This window comes from Chiloscyllium plagiosum, unplaced genomic scaffold, assembly GCF_037043375.1.
Source record: "Chiloscyllium plagiosum isolate Xiang-an unplaced genomic scaffold, Cpla_swu_hap1 HiC_scaffold_46, whole genome shotgun sequence".
Taxonomy (NCBI): Eukaryota; Metazoa; Chordata; class Chondrichthyes; order Orectolobiformes; family Hemiscylliidae; genus Chiloscyllium; species Chiloscyllium plagiosum.
In genome coordinates this window covers 16,232,234-16,250,898 of record NW_028270184.1, presented here as the reverse complement: position 1 = coordinate 16,250,898, position 18,665 = coordinate 16,232,234, and the positions used below count along the sequence as shown (strand labels likewise).

Below are 18,665 nucleotides of genomic sequence, written 5' to 3'. Positions count from 1 at the left end.
TCACTCAGAAACTTCATCTCATGGCACACCAGCGTGTTCATACTGGGGAGACCCTTCTGATAGAACTCATATCTATCTATGAAAGTCAGAGTAATTGAAGAAGACTCAAAATATGACCTTTATTGTTACTATATACAGCACAAAAAAGGCACAAGGTGGCTTTCAATGTACAGGACATGCAACATCAAGATTTGACCTCAGAATCTCCTATTTATGTATATCTATCCTTCCTGTGCCTGCGCGCTTGGGATGCAGCTTGGAATCCGAGAACGTCACAGCCGAACACAGCGATTCCTATTGGCTGCTTCAGACATTCCCCAGCTCTATTGTCGGACGGACCAATGCCGAAGTTGTCCGATAAGCTTCACCCAAACTTCCGCCTCTGTGCAACATCTGAGATGTAACAATATTGTTACAGGCGCAGCAATTTCTCATCCTCGGAGGAAAACTTCGCTCACAGCAGCTGACGGCAATGAATCCAGTGAGGGAATAGGCTTTGGAAAGTTTGGTTTGAGAATGCCTGTTTCGAAAAGGTATTGACATATTTTGCAATCCCAGCTTGGGCACATTTCTTTATTTGAATTAAATGGCCTCTTATCTAACGTTCACTGTTCAAGGGGATTTAACAGGACACCATGATGATCTAAAGACTTTATTGGCATGTGGAAGGTAGAAGTATTTTGCCATGTTGTAAGGGACCCCGCCTCCATTTCCATTGCCTTTTTCTTCTTTTGTTTTCCCGGAGGCTTTTTCCTTACCCACGGCAAAACCCATATTGAGTTCCTTCGTTAGTCCCTTATTAACTACTAAAACTCAATCCCGGCCACCAAGGCAATACTTAAAAGTCAATTTTCTTACTTTGGTCTGTGCACAGAGTTGCCTGGCCCCTTGTAGCCGTATTTTATATTGAGCTCCTATCATTGTCTGATTCAGATGTCTCTCTTGTGGGATCCGTACCAGTCGCCCAAGGGAGCGGACCAAACCAGGACACGAGACCGCTCCTCAATTGGGAACGGGACACATCTTCCCAGTGTCCAAGGCCAGCCACTCCCCCCGGCGATGGAAGAAAATCCCGGACAGCCCCCAATTGTGAGAAACAAAGCTCACACACTTAAATAATTGCAGTCCGAGACAAAATCTGAATCAGTAGTGTCCTTTATTTTTAAACTTGCAGAGGACAAAACACACCAAATTCAACAAATTCTTGATATTTATATAATTTGGTTCTTACATATTTTTTTCTTATTTCATTGTTTCTCCCCCTGTTTACATCCTCCATTTCCCTAAAACTGGTCCCACCACTCCTGCTTATCTCTTATCTTATCCGGCCTTGTCTGTGACAAAATGCTTATTTCTGGCCTCACAAGGCTGTTTGACCTCATCCCACTGCAAGTCATTGTTAGGCATATTCTTTCTTCATCATTATCTACTCTTTCCATCTGGGCTTCTCCTGAGACCACTCTAATCTTTATGACCTCTTTAATTAGGGTTTGTTCCTGAGTCTCTGTAAAAGTGGGAAACTTACTGTTTGTACAGGCTTTCTAGCTTGACTGCATCCCCTCACAACATCTTATCTATTTGCCCATAATATCTACCATTGTTTTGCAATCACGTTTCATGCTGGCATACCACTTTAGCTAATACAAAAACAATTATATATTTCCTTCACATAGTTTCCATTCTTGTTGACTCAGCTCTTGGCTGAAACAATTACACACTGGTATGAGTTCATTTATAATTTCTGATACAAAGTAATTGCAGAATTACAGAACTGCAGAAGAAACATTAATTTACCTATATCTCACAATTGGTTGGCAAGTACGTTTGTACTTGATTGATCAAGATATTGCTAGGAAGATTGCCGCAGGAAAATAGTTCACAGCATTTTCCGGATTCATATTATCTTTCACCATTCAAATTGCTCTGTACACCAAGTTTAATCAAAATATTTCAAGAAAACAAGGCACCTTTGGAAAGTTGTGATATAAAACTTCCATTGGCTTGGTGAACTTCCATTAACCATTATTCTCTGTTTCACATTACTGCCAAAATTCTGTGTCCATGTTGTAATTGTCCCTTTTATTCCATCACCTTGCTTGCAATTCTAATGTATTGCACTGGTTCTCAATGACAAAGGAACTGACTCTAATGTAGCCAAGTTAGCTGACGATGCCATAGGTTGTGTGGGATATAGATAAAGTAGTGTTACTTCTGCAATCATAATTACTTATGCAAGGTAAATGAACTCAATCCCATGTGTAATTGTTTCAACCAAGAGCTGAGTCAACAAGAATGAAAACTGTGTGAAGGAAATATATAATTAATTTGTATTAGCTAAAATGTGCATACAAGAATAAGACCATAAGACATAGGAGTGGAAGTAAGGCCATTCGGCCCATCGAGTCCACTCCGCCATTCAATCATGGCTGATGCACATTTCAGCTCCACTTACCAGCGTTCTCCCCGTAGCCCTTAATTCCTCTAGACAACAAGAATCTATCAATCTCGGCCTTGAAGACATTTAGCGTCCTGGCTTCCACTGCACTCCGTGGCAATGAATTCCACAGGCCCACCACTCTCTGGCTGAAGAAATGTCTCCGCATTTCTGTTCTGAAATGACCCCCTCTAATTCTAAGGCTGTGTCCACGGGTCCTAGTCTCCTCGTCTAACGGAAACAATTTCCTAGCATCCACCTTTTCCAAGCCATGTATTATTTTGTACGTCTCTATTAAGTCTCCCCTTAATCTTCTAAACTCCAACGAATACAATCCCAGTATCCTCAGCCGTTCCTCATATGTTAGACCTGTCATTCCAGGGATCATCCGTGTGAATCTCCGCTGGACACGTTCCAGTGCCAGTATGTCCTTCCTGAGGTGTGGGGACCAAAACTGGACACAGTACTCCAAATGGGGCCTAACCAGAGCTTTATAAAGTCTTAGTAGTACATCTCTGCTTTTATATTCCAACCCTCTTGAGATAAGAGACAACATTGCATTCGCTTTCTTAATCACGGACTCAACCTGCATGTTTACCTTTAGAGAATCCTCGACTAGCACTCCCAGATCCCTTTGTGCTTTGGCTTTATTAATTTTCTCACCATTTAGAAAGTAGTCTATGCTTTTATTCTTTTTGCCAAAGTGCAAGGCCTCGCACTTGCTCACGTTAAATTCCATCAGCCATTTCCTGGACCACTCTCCCAACCTGTCTAGATCCTTCTGTAGCCTCCCCACTTCCTCAGTACTACCTGCCTGTCCACCTAACTTCGTATCATCGGCAAACTTCGCTAGAATGCCCCCGGTTCCCTCATCCAAATCATTAATATATAATGCGAACAGCTGTGGCCCCAGCACCGAACCCTGCAGGACACCGCTCGTCACCGGCTGCCATTCTGAAAAAGAACCTTTTATCCCAACTCTCTGCCTTCTGTTAGACAGCCAATCCTCAATCCATCCCAGCAGCTCACCTCGAACACCGGAGGCGGACTATGCGTCCTGTTGGAAGGGCAGTTTGGGAATGATGGTAGTAAAGACAAAGGATTCCCCCTCTGCCCCACCCAGTCCCTGGGATCCTCTTGGCTGCTTCCCCCCCACCACCCCATACCATATAATCAGATTAGGTGAAAATGGGGGAGGAGGAGAGACAGACAGACAGGGACAGGGAACAGATGACCCACAAGAGGAGGACGAAGGGGCGGTGGACGGAGATGTTGTTGTTCTCGACCCTCAATCCTCAACAAAAGAAAGGGAAGATAAAGTAGATGTAGTGGAGGCCTCCGGAGTATCTAAACCAAAGCCGAAGGGGGAAAAACAAAAACAAAAAAAGGGGAAGAACATAAAGACTTATCCCCTTCGGTAGGTACCAATAGGGGACAAAGAGATTGGGTTTGTAAGTGCCCCCCTCAGCAGTGGGGAGGTCAGAACATTTAAAAAGGAGATGAAGGTCCTAGTTGAGGATCCGGTAGGGCTGTCTGAACAAATTGATCAATTTTTGGGGCCCAGTCTGTATACATGGACTGAGTTAATGGACTGAGTTTTGAATATACTATTTACTGGGGAAGAAAGGGGACTTGTACGAGGAGCAGCCATTAAAATATGGGACAGGGAACATCCAATTGGGGATGAGGACGCTGGACAGGGAGAGACGAAGTTTCCCCTCGGAGACCCCCAGTGGGAAAATCAAAACTCGGAGCGTCGAGAAGAAATGAAGGAATTGAAAGACCTGATTCTAAAAGGAATAAAAGAGGCAGTTCCAAAGTCACAGAATTTGACTAGAGCCTGTGAAGTTAGACAGGAGAAAGATGAGACTCTCTCAGCTTTCTTGCAAAGGTTTAAGAGACTCAATGCAAAAATACTCTGGAATGAACCAGTGACACAGGGTCTTTTGAAAGTACATTTTGTGACAAAGGCATGGCCAGACACACAGAGAAAGATACAGAAGATAGAAGAGTGGAGCAAAAAACCATTAGATGAATTGTTAAGAGAGGCGCAGAAAGTGTTTGTAAAGAGAGAGGATGAGAGACAAAAACAGAAGGCAAAAATGATGGTAGCTATGGTTGATGATGTAGTTAAGAAAAGAATGGAACCAATAGTGAGCAACCGGAGCGGTGGGTGGCAGCATGTAGGACAGAGAGGGAGAGGGAGAGGACAAGGGGGAGCATTTGATAGAGGGTTCGGGCGACAGGGGCAGAGATGGAAGTCTCCACAGGCAGGATGCTATTATTGCGGAAAGATAGGGCATTTTAAGCGGGAGTGTCCTGATCTACAAAGGGAAGAAAGGGCAATTCCGTGAATGAATTTTGATGAAGAATAGGGGTGTCGGGTTCCTGCCCCCGGGGACCCACTGGGAACCCTTGATGAACTTGAAGGTGGGACCCTGTAGGGAAGAGGTTGTCTTCTTAGTAGATACGGGGGCAGTACAGTCATCACTGAATTTTAAACCAAAGAAAGTAGGAATATCAACACAGTCAATTACTGTTTCGGGGTAAAAGGGGAAGGATTTACTGTTCCAGTATTTGAACCTATGATAATAGAAGGTCTTAAGGATAGAGTCACAGGGGAACTGTTGTATATCCTTGATACAGGAAGTAACTTACTAGGGAGAGATTTAATTATCCTCTTAGGACTGGAGATTGGAATTCAGGAAAAAGAAATAGTTGTACAAATAGTAATGTTGACAGAGGATGTAGAGAGAGAGAGATAGACCCTATTGTATGGGCTAGAGAAGGGAATCGTGGAAAACTACAGATCCCTCCCCTAGAAATAAGTTTTTAAAAAGGAAAGGGGATGTTGTCTGTGAGCGACAATATCCCATTTCCATAGAAGGTAAACAAGGACTGCAGCCAGTAATTGAGAGACTGATTAGAGAGGGACTATTGGAGCCATGTATGTCTCCTTATAATACCCCAATTCTACCAGTGCGGAAATCCGATGGAACTTATGTGGGTGGCACGGTGGCACAGTGGTTAGCACTGCTGCCTCACAGCGCCAGAGACCCGGGTTCAATTCCCGCCTCAGGCGATTGACTGTGTGGAGTTTGCACGTTCTCCCTGTGTCTGCGTGGGTTTCCTCCGGGTGCTCCGGTTTCCTCCCACAGTCCAAAGATGTGCAGGTCAGGTGAATTGGCCATGCTAAATTGCCCATAGTGTTAGGTAAGGGGTACATGTAGGGGTATGGGTGGGTTGCGCTTCGGCGGGGCGGTGTGGACTTGTTGGGCCGAAGGGCCTGTTTCCACACTGTAAGTAATCTAATCTTATCAATTGGTGCAGGATTTGAGAACATTGAATCGAATAGTACAGATCAGGCACCCAGTGGTGCCAAACCCCTACACGTTATTAAGTAAGATCCCTCATGACCACAAATGGTTTAGTGTGATAGATTTAAAGGGTGCCTTTTGAACTTGTCCCTTGGCGGAGGAAAGTAGGAATTTGTTTGCCTTTGAATGGAAAGATCCCAAGACAGGACGGAAACAGCAATACCGGTGGACCGCGCTCCCCCAGGGGTTTACGGAATCCCCAAATTTATTTGGATAGATGTTAGAACAAATATTGGAGAAATTTAGCAGCCCCAAGGGAACTACCCTGTTGCAGTATGTAGACGACCTCTTAGTAATAGGAAAAAGAAGAGAAAGAGTAGTAGAAGCCACGAACAAATTATTGAATTTCCTGGGTCAGCAGGGACTGCGAGTATCTAAAAACAAACTACAATATGTGGAGTGAGAAGTGAAATACTTGGGACATTTAGTTAGTGAGGCAAAGCAGATAGAGGGAATAGTGGGGATGCCACTGTCCAGGACTAAACAGGAGTTATGTAAATTTTTGGGTCTAATGGGATATTGCAGATTGTGGATTGATTCTTATGCTCAAAAGACTAAGAAATTATATCTCAAACTATTAGAGGAGGAACCAAAGTGTCTAAGTTGGGATGATGAGGAAAAAGAACTAGTTGAGGAACTCAAAAGAGATCTGATTCATGCCCCCGTATTAGCCTTACCTTCTCTCGATAAACCTTTCTACCTCTTTGCTACCGTAGATAAGGGAGTGGCTTTGGGAGTATTAACCCAGAGGTGGGGAGAAATGAAACAGCCAGTAGCATATCTTTCGAAGCTATTGGATCCAGTATCCCGGGGGTGGCCTGAGTGTGTGCAGGCCGTGGCTGCCACTGCACTGTTGGTGGAGGAAAGCAGGAAGCTTACATTTGGGGGAGCCCTAATAGTAAGCACCTCACACCAAGTGAGAACGATCCTAAACCAAAAAGTTGGGCGATGGTTGACAGACTCGCGGATTCTGAAATATGAGGCAATATTAATAAAAAAGGATAATCTAGTGTTGGTCATGGGCAATTGTTTAAATCCAGCTGCCTTTCTTCGGAAAGGGGAAGGAGAATCTCCTCAGAATCCAGAGCACGACTGCCTTCACATTATAGAATACCAAGCTAAGGTCCGCATGGACCTGAGAGATGTTCCACTTCATGCAGGAGCCCGACTTTTTATAGACTGATCATCCCGGGTGACTGAAGGGAAAAGACATAATGGGTATGCAGTCGTAGATGGGATGAAAGGTAGTGTGGTAGAGGCAGGAAGGTTGCCAAATGGGTGGTCAGCTTAGACCTGCGAACTCTATGCATTGGAAAGAGCCCTTAGGGCATTAGAAAATAAAGAGGAAACAGTATACAGTGACTCTAAATATACATTTGGTATTGTGCATACTTTCGGAAAGATATGGCAGGAAAGAGGACGGATCAATAGCCGGGGGAAGGGATTAGCACATGAGGAGTTGATTAAACAGGTCTTGGAGTCCCTATTACTCCCCCGAGAAATAGCGGTAGTGCATGTAAATGGTCATCAGAAAGGAAATGAACCAAAAGTTAGGAGGAATAGATTAGCCGATGAAGTGGGTAAGGAAGCAGCCCTGAACCCACAAGAAGTGGTGATTCATTCCCTAATACCTACTGTCCCAGGTCCTCGGGAAGCTCCTATATTTACTGAAAGAGAGGAAAAAGAATTGAAAGGTTTAGGGGCTGCAAAAACAGCAGACGGGCATTGGATGTTACCTGATGAAAGGGAAATGTTAAACAAAATGATGATGTAAGAAATTATGGCTGTCCTACATCAAGCAATGTGTGATTTAGTTCTTAGGCAATATGGATGTAAAGGAATATATACAATTGCTAAACAAGTGTGTGAGGGATGTATAATATCCAGAAAGGTAAATAAGAAAGTCTTGAGAAAACAGACCCAGGGAGGAAGAGACCCGGGATTGAGACCCTTCCAGAGTATACAAGTAGATTATACTGAGCTACCCAGAGTAGGAAGACTAAAATATATGCTGATCATAGTAGATCATCTATCTGATTGGGTTGAGGCATACCCCCTGGCTACCGCCACTGCGAGTGGGGTGTCTAAAACAATATTAGAGCACATAATTCCCCGATATGGGCTAGTGAACCATATAGGTTCCGACCAAGGAATTCATTTTACCCCTAAAGTGTTACAGGGGGTAATGAAAGGGTTGAGAATTTCCTGGGAGTTCCATACTCCATGGCACCCGCCATCATCGGGAAGGGTTGAGAGAATGAACCAAACACTCAAACACAGTTTTCTAAATTGATAATATAAACCAGACTCCCTTGGACCAAATGTTTACCTATAGCTCTCTTGCGAGTACGAACAGTCCCAAGGAAAGATTTGGGACTATCCCCCTATGAAATCTTATTTGGATTACCTTATCTGGGAAAGAACAGAGAATTGCCAATTCCCGAAACTAAAGACTTGTTCTTAAAGAACTATATACTGGGCTTGTCCTCCTCTTTGTCTTTCCTCAGGAAACAGGGTTTATTGGCACAGACTCCGCCCCTTGAATTCACCGTTCATCCCATCCGGCCGGGAGATTGGGTCTTAGTAAAATCATGGACAGGGACTAAATTGCAACCGGACTGGGAAGGGCCGTAGCAGGCTCTTTTGACTACCGAAACGGCAATAAGGACGGTGGAGAAAGGCTGGACTCACTACACTCGGATCAAAGGGCCTGTGGAATCTCCAGTTGAGGAAGAAGTCTGGACGGCCGAATCAACGCAAGAACCGCTGAAACTCAGGCTAAAGAGACTTTGAGTAATTGATTATACAGTGGTGACACGAGCGCAGGATTGTTTCTGTAGGATCGTATATTAAGTCTTTTTGTGCTTCAGCACGATTTTTAGAATGCTGAGGATGCTTAGAGTTATGATACTAGCCCTCTTAGTATTGGGATTTTGTCAAATGTCATTTTCATATGTGTTACTAACGGTTCCTGAGTCTGATAATCCACAAGTAATAGACGCTGATGCACTCAGCTTAGTAAATTCTGGGGATGTAGATAATCGGAGACAGTACCGCAGCTCAGAGATACATCTTAAGCCCTATGGGAATGGCCTCGGGGATGGTACTTGGTATAATGGTCTCGTCACAGTACACCGGGCCCCCTTCCGACCAGCTCTCGATTGTCCCGATAAAAAGTGTAAGTCAATATACCTAATGATAAAGAAAACTACATGGCACAAAGCAATTCTGGTGGGGGGGGGGGGGGGGGGGGCATCTATCAGGTACAATTAAATGAAAAATTTGGAATAGAAATGAAAACAAACGGGAATGATTTCTCGGGCTGTTGTTTTTAAATTAACATCGGACAGGGAAAGCGGGCAGAACTACTGGATAATAAGGTACAACCTTTCACCCCTCCCAATGACCTTTAAAGTAGTCAATAGAAACTGGGTACGGGGATGCAAATGCCTGTGTTGAATGAGTAAGTATACTGTAAAAAGTCTGAACAAGAGCAATTGTATTGCGTGTGCCTCCGGTAGACCCGTGGCCCAGGTGGTTCCCTTTCCTCTCGGGTGGAAGCGAGACAGGAAGGGCATGAAATGTATGATAGCCCTGTATCAGGATAAGACTGCATGGAATGATAGGAATTATACCTCCCTATCTCTGATGTTCCCTCCCTTGGAGAAGAAAGATTAAAAGCCCCCCCCTCCACATTTTCAGCCGCAGTCGGAAATCACACGTCGTGTGTGCATAGACGAGGTACAAATCGGTCTAGAGATTTGGGGGAGCTGAAATTATGTACAGAGATTAAGAATGTCACCGAAACGGACAAGGGAGGGAACTACTCCGCACTAAAGGTTCCCCAAGCGGATCTATGGTGGTACTGTGGAGGCAAAATATTGAGACCCACTCTACCTCCGGATTGGAGAGGGATATGTGCAATTGTACAATTGACAATTCCATTTACTCTGGCATTTGAGAAGGAAAAGATCGTAGGGAAAAAGGGAAGAAGTAAGAGATCACTGTTAGACGCTTCTTTTGATGACAGGATTTATCTTGATTCGGTAGGAGTTCCTAGGGCAGTACCTGATGAATTCAAGGCTCGTAACCAGGTTGCAGCAGGCTTTGAGTCAGCTCTCTTTTGGTGGGTAACAATTAATAAAAATGTAGATTGGATAAATTACTTTTTCTATAATCAACAGCGATTTATAAATTATACAAGAGATGCGGTTAAAGGAATATCAGAACAGCTTGATGCGACAAGTAGAATGGCATGGGAAAACAGAATAGCCCTTGATATGATTTTAGCGGAAAAAGGGTGTGTGTGAGTGATGTTAGGAGGAAGCTGATGTACCTTTATTCCTAATAACACTGCGCCTGATAGTTCAATTACTCGGGCCTTAAGGGGATTGACTACTTTAGCAGAGGAACTGGCTGAGAATTCAGGAGTAGACACATATCTCTCACGGGATGGCTTGAATCATGGTTTGGAAAATGGAAGGGGGTGGTGGTCTCCATCCTTACTTCCCTGATAGTAGTAGCAGCCGGGGTATTCGTAGCCATTGGCTGTTGTATCATACCCTGTATACGAGGGCTCGCCCAAAGACTGATTGGGACAGCCTTAATGAAACAGATGCCCCGAAAAGGGAATCAGGCAGAGGAACTTTATCGATTAAATAATGAGGGGGTGAGTGAGACCGAGATAGATGAAATATCTGGAATAATGCTTGCGAATTTAAGGGGCGATGCACAAAAGAAAAATGCAGAAGATAACAAATGATAATTAAAGAAAAAGGGGGAAATTGTGGGATATAGGTAAAGTAATGTTACTTCTGCAATCATAATTACTTATGCAAGGTAAATGGACTCACACCAGTGGATAATTGTTTCAACCAAGAATGAAAACTATGTGAAGGAAATATATAATTATTTTTGTATTAGCTAAAATGTGCATACAAGAATGAAATGTGCCTGCAAACAATGGTAGATGTTACAGACAAATAGATAAGATGCTGTGAGGATGTAGGTTAAGCCAGACATGCTTGTACAAACAGTAGTTATAAGCATCTGTTTCCCACTTCTGCAAAAACAAAAAAATAACAATTAAAATGTCATAAGGTTCAATATGGTTAAGGAATGGAAGGAAAGGTCACAGGTAGGGGAAATAGATGACAGTGAGGGAGGATATACCTAACAATGGACCACAGCAGGATGTGGTGAAATGGCCAAGTAAAACTTGTACTTTGTTATGCACAAGGCCGGATAAGGCAGGAGATAAACAAAAGTAATGGGCACCGGGTTTGGAGTAGTGAATCCTATATAAGATATGTACTAGCTAAGCTCTGGGTGTCTATTTTAGACACCACGTTTGCAAGCGTATAATAAACATACTGATTGATTGTTTCAGATCTTGTCTTGGACTGAAATTATTGAAGTGAGTGAGCTTCGTTTCTCACAGTAGGAAAGCAGGAAGGTGCACTCTAAAATGGAATATAATTGGGCCGAGTACGCGTGGAGGTGAAGGCAATGGCACCTATATCATAATATGTAATAAATCCCACTTTGACCGAAATAATTGAATAGTTGAATATTATTTAAATGGAAAGATTCTGCACAAGGCTGCTGTACGGAGGAATCTGCTGTCCTGCTACTTGAGTCAAAGCAAGTTAGCAAGCAGATATTGCGTAATTGGGATGGAACTTTGGAATGTTGACCTTTGCTGAAAGAGTTTAAATGTTAGATCTTCTTATCACTGTGTAGAGCATTGGTGAGGGTTGATCCAGAGTCTATTCCTTGGGTCTGTGTCCTTAAGGAGAGACATACCGACTTTGGAAGCAGTTTGAAAAGGTTCACTTGACTGAGTCTTTAAATGAATGAGACGTGATCTTATTGAAACAAATAGAATTGAAGCCCTTTGATTGGATAGGTGCTGAGAAATTGTTTACTCTTGTGAGGGATTCTACAACTCAGTGACAAAGATCACAAATGAGGGCTTTCTCATTTCAAAGATACAGAATTTCTGCTCTGAGAGTTGTTAGTCTGTGGAGTGATGTCCCTTAGGCAACTATGGAAACTGGATCATTAGCCTGCAGCAGACAGCTTTTAGATTGACAAGGGTGTTGATGGTTATAGGTTTATCAGGAAAATCAAGTTTAAAAATAGATCAGCACAATTATGCTAATTTTGAAGGTGGAGCTGGTGCAATGGGATGAATGTCCTGTTCCTGTTTTTATATTTCATGATCCATGTGCTCAGCAATGAGCAAGGTTCCATTGATCATCAAATTGACACCTTTGGGAGAATTCAGAGTCCATACATAATTCAGAGTCCATGGAAGGAGAGTGTATGGGTTACAGACTTACAGTTTTTGGGAAGTGAATACAGAAGAAATATTCTGTATTCTGCTTTGAATGTCCATCTTATACTAAGATGTAATCACCTTTAACAGGAAACTAGAATAGAAAAGTTGCAGAAGTCTGAAACCAAATGTTGTGAAAGGATCTGACAGTCACTTAATTCATTGGAACCTGAATATTGTTGGTCTTTGAATTTAGGAGAGAGCTTTCTCTATGCAGTCTGCTTTGAAGGATTCACACCATCAGACACACCAGTGGGTTCACACTGGGGAGTGGCCAATCACCAGCTTAATTGTGGGAAGACACTTACACATTCAGCTGCTTGGCATTTACACCTGAGAGTTCACACTGGGAAGAGGCGGTTCAACTGCTCTGAGTGTGGGAAGAGGTTCACTCATTCATCCCACCTGCTGAGAGACCAGCAAGTTCACATTTGGGAAATGATTTGGAGATGCCGGTGTTGGACTGGGGTGTACAAAGTTTAAAAATCACACAACACCAGGTTATAGTCCAACAGGTTTAATTGGAAGCACACTAGCTTTCGGAGCGACGCTCCTTCATCAGGTGATAGTGGAGGGCTCGATCGTAACACAGAATTTATAGCAAAAATTTACAGTGTGATGTAACTGAAATTATACATTGAAAAATTGATTGTCTATTAAGCCTTTCATCTGTTAGAATACAATGATAGTTTCACTTCTTTCATGTGTAAATCACAAAACCTTTTTTAAAAGTTGCATTCTCTGGTTAGCTGTTAACAAGCTGTTAACACCTTCAACATATTGTCTGGCTATCACCATTGTTAAAAGCCTACCCGAGAATGCAAATTTTAAAAAAAGGTTTTGTGATTTACACATGAAAGAAGTGAAACTATCACTGTGTTCTAACAGATGAAAGGCTTAACAGACAATCAATTTTTCAATGTATAATTTCAGTTACATTGCACTGTAAATTTTTGCTATAAATTCTGTGTGTTAGGATTGAGCCCTCCACTATCACCTGATGAAGGAGCGTCACTCCGAAAGCTAGTGTGCTTCCAATTAAACCTGTTGGACTATAACCTGGTGTTGTGTGATTTTTAACTTTGTACATTTGGGAAAGGCCATACAAGTGCTCAGTGTGGGAATAGATTGATTCAGTCTTGCCAAAGTTCTCACTCCAGTGGGTTCACACTGGAGTGAGACAGTTCTGTGTGTGAGAAGAAAATCACTGATTCATCCACTCTGCAGAAGCACTGGTGAATTTACACGATGTGGAAAAATGATTCTCTCAGACTTACAACCTGCTGGCACACCTGTAAATTCACACCAGGCAGAAGCCATTCATTTGTTCTGTGTAGGAATGAATTCAACCAATCATCCCACTTGCTGAGTGATCTTGGCAGCCACACAGAGGATAAACACACTACTGGCCCTGACTGGAGCTGTTAATTTTATCAAATGGTAAGTGTACATCCCCAACACTGAGGGAGAACATATAAAGTGGTACTGACATAGAGTGGTGTCAGGAAGTACATACCTGTCATGATTCATTCTGTAATTAAATCTGTAACAAGATTCCGTTTCTTCCTTCACCATAAAAGCCTTTTTTACAGAGGGAAATAAATTTCAGAGAAAAATATTTCCATAACTGTCCAAAGAGGCAAGTGTTGCAGAAGGGACGCGATGAAGGAAGTTGCCAATTTGGATCTGGTGGTGTGAAATGTGACAGGCTTAATAAACTACATCAGAGTAAAACATCCCCTCAAGAAGAGTGACCATGAAATGGCGTACTGAAGAAGATGGTGGCTGCGTTACAGATGTGGCATTAAGTAGTATTCAACAAACTAATGGGACTGAAGTCAGATAAGGCCCTTGGCCCTGAAGGCTTATATCAATGATTCTAAAATAAGTAGCTACAGAAATAGAGGATGAAGGTAGTAAGGATTGCAGATGCTGGAGGTTAGGGTTGTGTTTAAAAAAAAAAGTAAAGCTAGAAAGTCACAGCAGGTCAGGCAGCATCACAGGAGCAGGAAAGTCAGTGTTTTGGGTCAGGACCGTTTACCAGACTAGGGGTGGACAGGAGCTGAGAAATAAATGGAGAGGGGTGGGGCTGGGGGAAGGGTAGGTGGGATGATGATAGGTGGATGCTGGTGGGGATTTATCGCGATCAGTCATTAGGAAGGTTGGAGCAGATAAGTGAGAAGGAAGATAGATAGGTTAGGTCCGGTTAAGGAGGTGGGGGGAAGAGAAAGGCTGGGAAGGTTGGGTGTGAGGAGAATTTGAAGCTGCTGAACTTGATGTTCATTGGGCTGTAAGCTCTTGAGGTGGAATATGAGGTGTTGTTCCTCCAGTTATTTTAACAGTGGAGGAGGCCTGGGATGGACATGTTGCCAACACAGTGGGAGGAGGGGTTGAAATGGCTGGCAATGGAGGTTGGAGTTGATTGGAGCTTACAGAGCGCAAATACTCTGCGAACTGGTCACCGAGTCTGCGTTTTGACTCCCTGATGTAGAGGATACCACATCAGGAGAGACTGATGCAGTAGACCAGGTTGGAAGAGGTGCAGGTGAATCTCTGCCAGATTAGGAATGATTATTTGGGGCCTTGGACAGAGGTGTAGGGGCAGGTGTTGCACTTCCTACAGTTGTCATGTGATTTTTAAAAATAAAATTGTTTGATTGTGTGGGTTGGGCACCATTATTTTGGTAATGGTGCTGCCTTTGCCCATGACATCACACTATCATGCATAGAGTAATTTTCTCTCGCCACGATGATGTAAGTGACTTTACGTCAAGTATATTTTGAGTCCCAAATGAATTGACTGAGTCTGTAGTTATTATTACACTTACTTCCAATCAAAAGCAGTTAATTTGAAAAGACTGGTTTGTTTCAATCACCATCAAGAGCTGGATTGAGGTCCACAAATTGATCAATACTGACTTTTGCTTAACTAAATGGTCAAGTCAGGAAGACTGAGAATAGGAGAAGGCACCACACTCAGCCACAGAGATCAGCTTCATCCATCCATTTGTATGACCCACAACATGAAGAAGAGTGTCACCTTCAGACTCCGAGATCTTATTGCCCCCAACCTGAGACCAGTGAACCATTCTGAGGAGAATCAAATTAAATCAAAACATTGTGGATGCTGGAAACCTGAAACACAGAGTTTGAAAGATTACAGGATTTACGATGGGAGAAATGCATTCACACGAGGTAGAAGTTTTAAAGTCATGCGTGGGCAGTGATTCACTGAGACACCGTGAACCCACAGGTGCCACCAGCAGTTGAGGTCTGTCAGCATTTCGGCTGTTTCAGGGCTGTATAGATGTACCATCAATTCATATCATCCTTCTTTCAGGTGGATAATGGAGGATCAATTTAGATGGATTTCTGTTCACATTGGTTCTTTGCTCTGTTATTTGAATCTCTGGCCCAGTCTCTAACCGTAAAAGCAAATCAAGTCATGAAATATACAATTTTTTAAGAATCAATGGTAGTGCCTATACTATCGTATCCCACACCAATGATAGTACCCCCACCATATCACAGGGAGAATAGTACGCAAGCGTAGTGTATGGAGCTCACAGGGAGAGTGGTGCACAGGCATAGTGTATGGAGCATGCGCAGTGCTATCGGTGAGTTTGCGGCCCAGGTGGAAGGAGTGATGGAGCCGACGGCTGGACGGGGCGGCTCCTTCTAGGAACAGGATGTGTGGCCGCAAAGGTTCCTGGGTTTGCAGAGAGCGGGGACAGTGAGCTGAAGGGAGGGAGCTGGACCAACCAAGATGGGTTTTATAAACTCCTTTTCCAGGTGGGGAGAATGGGAGGATAAGCAAACTGCAACCCAGAGAAATGTTTGGCTCTTCCCAATCTCCATCCTGCACTGACACAGATAGAGGTTTATAAGCTTAAAATAATGCAGCCTTTGGGAAAAATTGAACAGCCTGGGGCCTTTAAGGAAGGCTCAGCAGTGAATTGACACAGCAATTGAAAATTATCCATGTTTTGGATGGGGTTAATATGTAGAAAATGTTTTCACATGAGATTTCTTCATTTAGAGAATTCACCTGAAATTCACAGGAAATGGTGCAGGAAACAAAGTTAAAAATCACACAACACCAGGTTATCGTCCAACAGGTTTAATTGGAAGCACGCTAGCTTCCAGAGCGACGCTCCTTCATCAGGTGATAGTGGAGGGCTCGATCGTAACACACAGAATTTATAGCAAAAATTTACAGTGTGATGTAACTGAAATTATACATTGAAAAATTGATTGTTAAGCCTTTCATCTGTTAGAACACAGTGATAGTTTCACTTCTTTCATGTGTAAATCACAAAACCTTTTTTTATTAAAACGTTGTGTTCTTGGGTTAGCTGTTAACAATGGTGATAGCTAGAGAATATATTGAAGCTGTTGGCCCCCTGTGTTCTCTGTCTATGCCATGATGTTTAGATTGATTATAATCTAAAAAGTGAGATAACGCCGTTTTTGAGCGCAGAGTTCTACATGAATGCATGCAGTTTTTGAGCAAAGTACAATGTAACTCTGCAAGCTCCGAAAGCTAGTGTGCTTCCAATTAAACCTGTTGGACTATAACCTGGTGTTGTGTGATTTTTAAGGAGAAAGTAAGGTCTGCAGATGCTGGAGATCAGAGCTGGAAATGTGTTGCTGGAAAAGCGCAGCAGGTCAGGCAGCATCCAGGGAACAGGAGAATCGACGTTTCGGGCACAGGCAGCATCCAGGGAACAGGAGAATCGACGTTCCTGAAGAAGGGCTTATGCCCGAAACGTCGATTCTCCTGTTCCCTGGATGTTGCCTGACCTGCTGCGTTTTTCCAGCAACACATTTCCAGTTGTGTGATTTTTAACTTTGTACACCCCAGTCCAACACCGGCATCTCCAAATCATGCAGGAAACAAAGTAGTGATATGTTCAAAAGGAAACTAGGTATGTCTAGGACGGACAAGGGATTAGAAAAATAAGTAATAATACAAAGTTGAGATGAAGATAATGGGGGGGAGAACATAAAAACAATAGAGTAATTGGACTGAATAGCCTTTTTGTTTATTTCATAGAATGAAATACTTAGAATAAGTTCTTTTTGCAGGGCATTCAGAAGTTTGTATTTACATTCAGAAGGTGAAACAGTGCATCACGTGAAAAACTGACAGTCATTCAGTTCATCAGCATCTGAAATCATTAGCCTCTGAAGAAATGCTGTCTATAAGAAAAGATTTTAACCATCAGTGTGATTGCAAAAGCACCAAGACATACACATGCAAGGAAAGTGTTCCAGTGAAAGTACTGTTGAAAGAGTATTCACCAGCTACTCAGCCTGAAAATTAATTACGTCATCCATGATGGGGAGAGATCATTGATAAGTTCTGTTTGTGGAGATCGATTTCAATCAATCACTGAACCTGGAAAAAAAAATCAAGGACACTGACACCATGGAGAAACTGTGGGACTGTGGGAAGGGATTCAGCTACCCATCAGGTTGGAAACTCATCACGGAGTCACACTGGGGAGAGGCCATTCAGCTGCTCTATGTGTGGGAAGGGATTCACTCAGTCGTCCAACCTGTACACACATCAGCACATTCACAATGGGGAGAAGCCATTCACCTGCTTTATGTGTGGACAGGGAATTAATGCTCAATCAACGCTCCGGACTTATGAGCAGGTTCGTTCTGATGAAAGATCATTTAAATGTTCTAAATGTGAGATGAGTGTTAAAAGCAGAGAAGATATATTGATACACCTGCATAAGTGTGTGGGAAAGGACTCACTGAGTGATCTCACTTCCTGACACACCAAATTGCTCAGATTGATGAGAGACTTTTTAAATGTTCTGACTGCAAGAAGAGCTTTAAAAGTAAAAATAATTGACTAAAGTATCAACCCGCTCAGACTGGGGAGAAACCATTCACCTGCTCTGTGTGTGGGAAAGAATTCACTAGTTTATCCTACCTTCTGACCCATCAAATTGTTCACACTGATGAGAGATCTTTTGGATGTTCTGTGTGAAGAAATTTAAAAGCAAAAGGCATCTTCTTAAACACCACACAACACCAGGTTAGTGCAACAGACTTAATTGAAACAACTAACTGTCGGAGCACTGCTCCTTCATCAAGTAGTTGTGGAGTACACAATTGTAATTCACAGCATTTATAGCAAAGGTTTACAGTGTGATGTAACTGAAATTATACATTGAAAAATACCTTGATTGTTTGTTAAGTCTCTCATCTGTGAGAATGACCATGATAGTTTCGCTTCTTTCACATGTAAATCACAAAACGTTTTTTTAAAGTTACATTCTCAGATTAACCGTAACAATTGGTGTCAGCCCAGATAATATGTTAAGATGTTGTAAGTGTTAGCCCTCTGTGTTCGCTGTCTGTTTAGGCTGATTCTAATGTAAAAACTGAGTTAACATGGATTCATGCAGTTTTTGACCAAAGTACAATGTAACTCGGCAAATACAAATTCACCCCACAAATCTATGTGTGTGTCTGTCTCTGTCTGTCTGTCTGG

The 18,665-nt window shown here is 42.7% G+C and overlaps 1 pseudogene across 1 annotated transcript; it reads left to right on the top strand.

The window, feature by feature from the left end:
- Positions 1 to 320: 320 nt before the first annotated feature.
- On the top strand, positions 321 to 18,211 carry LOC122543947 (uncharacterized; annotated as a pseudogene). The gene is made up of 2 exons (XR_015754554.1): positions 321 to 533; positions 17,240 to 18,211. The product of XR_015754554.1 is annotated as an uncharacterized LOC122543947 (transcript).
- Positions 18,212 to 18,665: the final 454 nt, after the last annotated feature.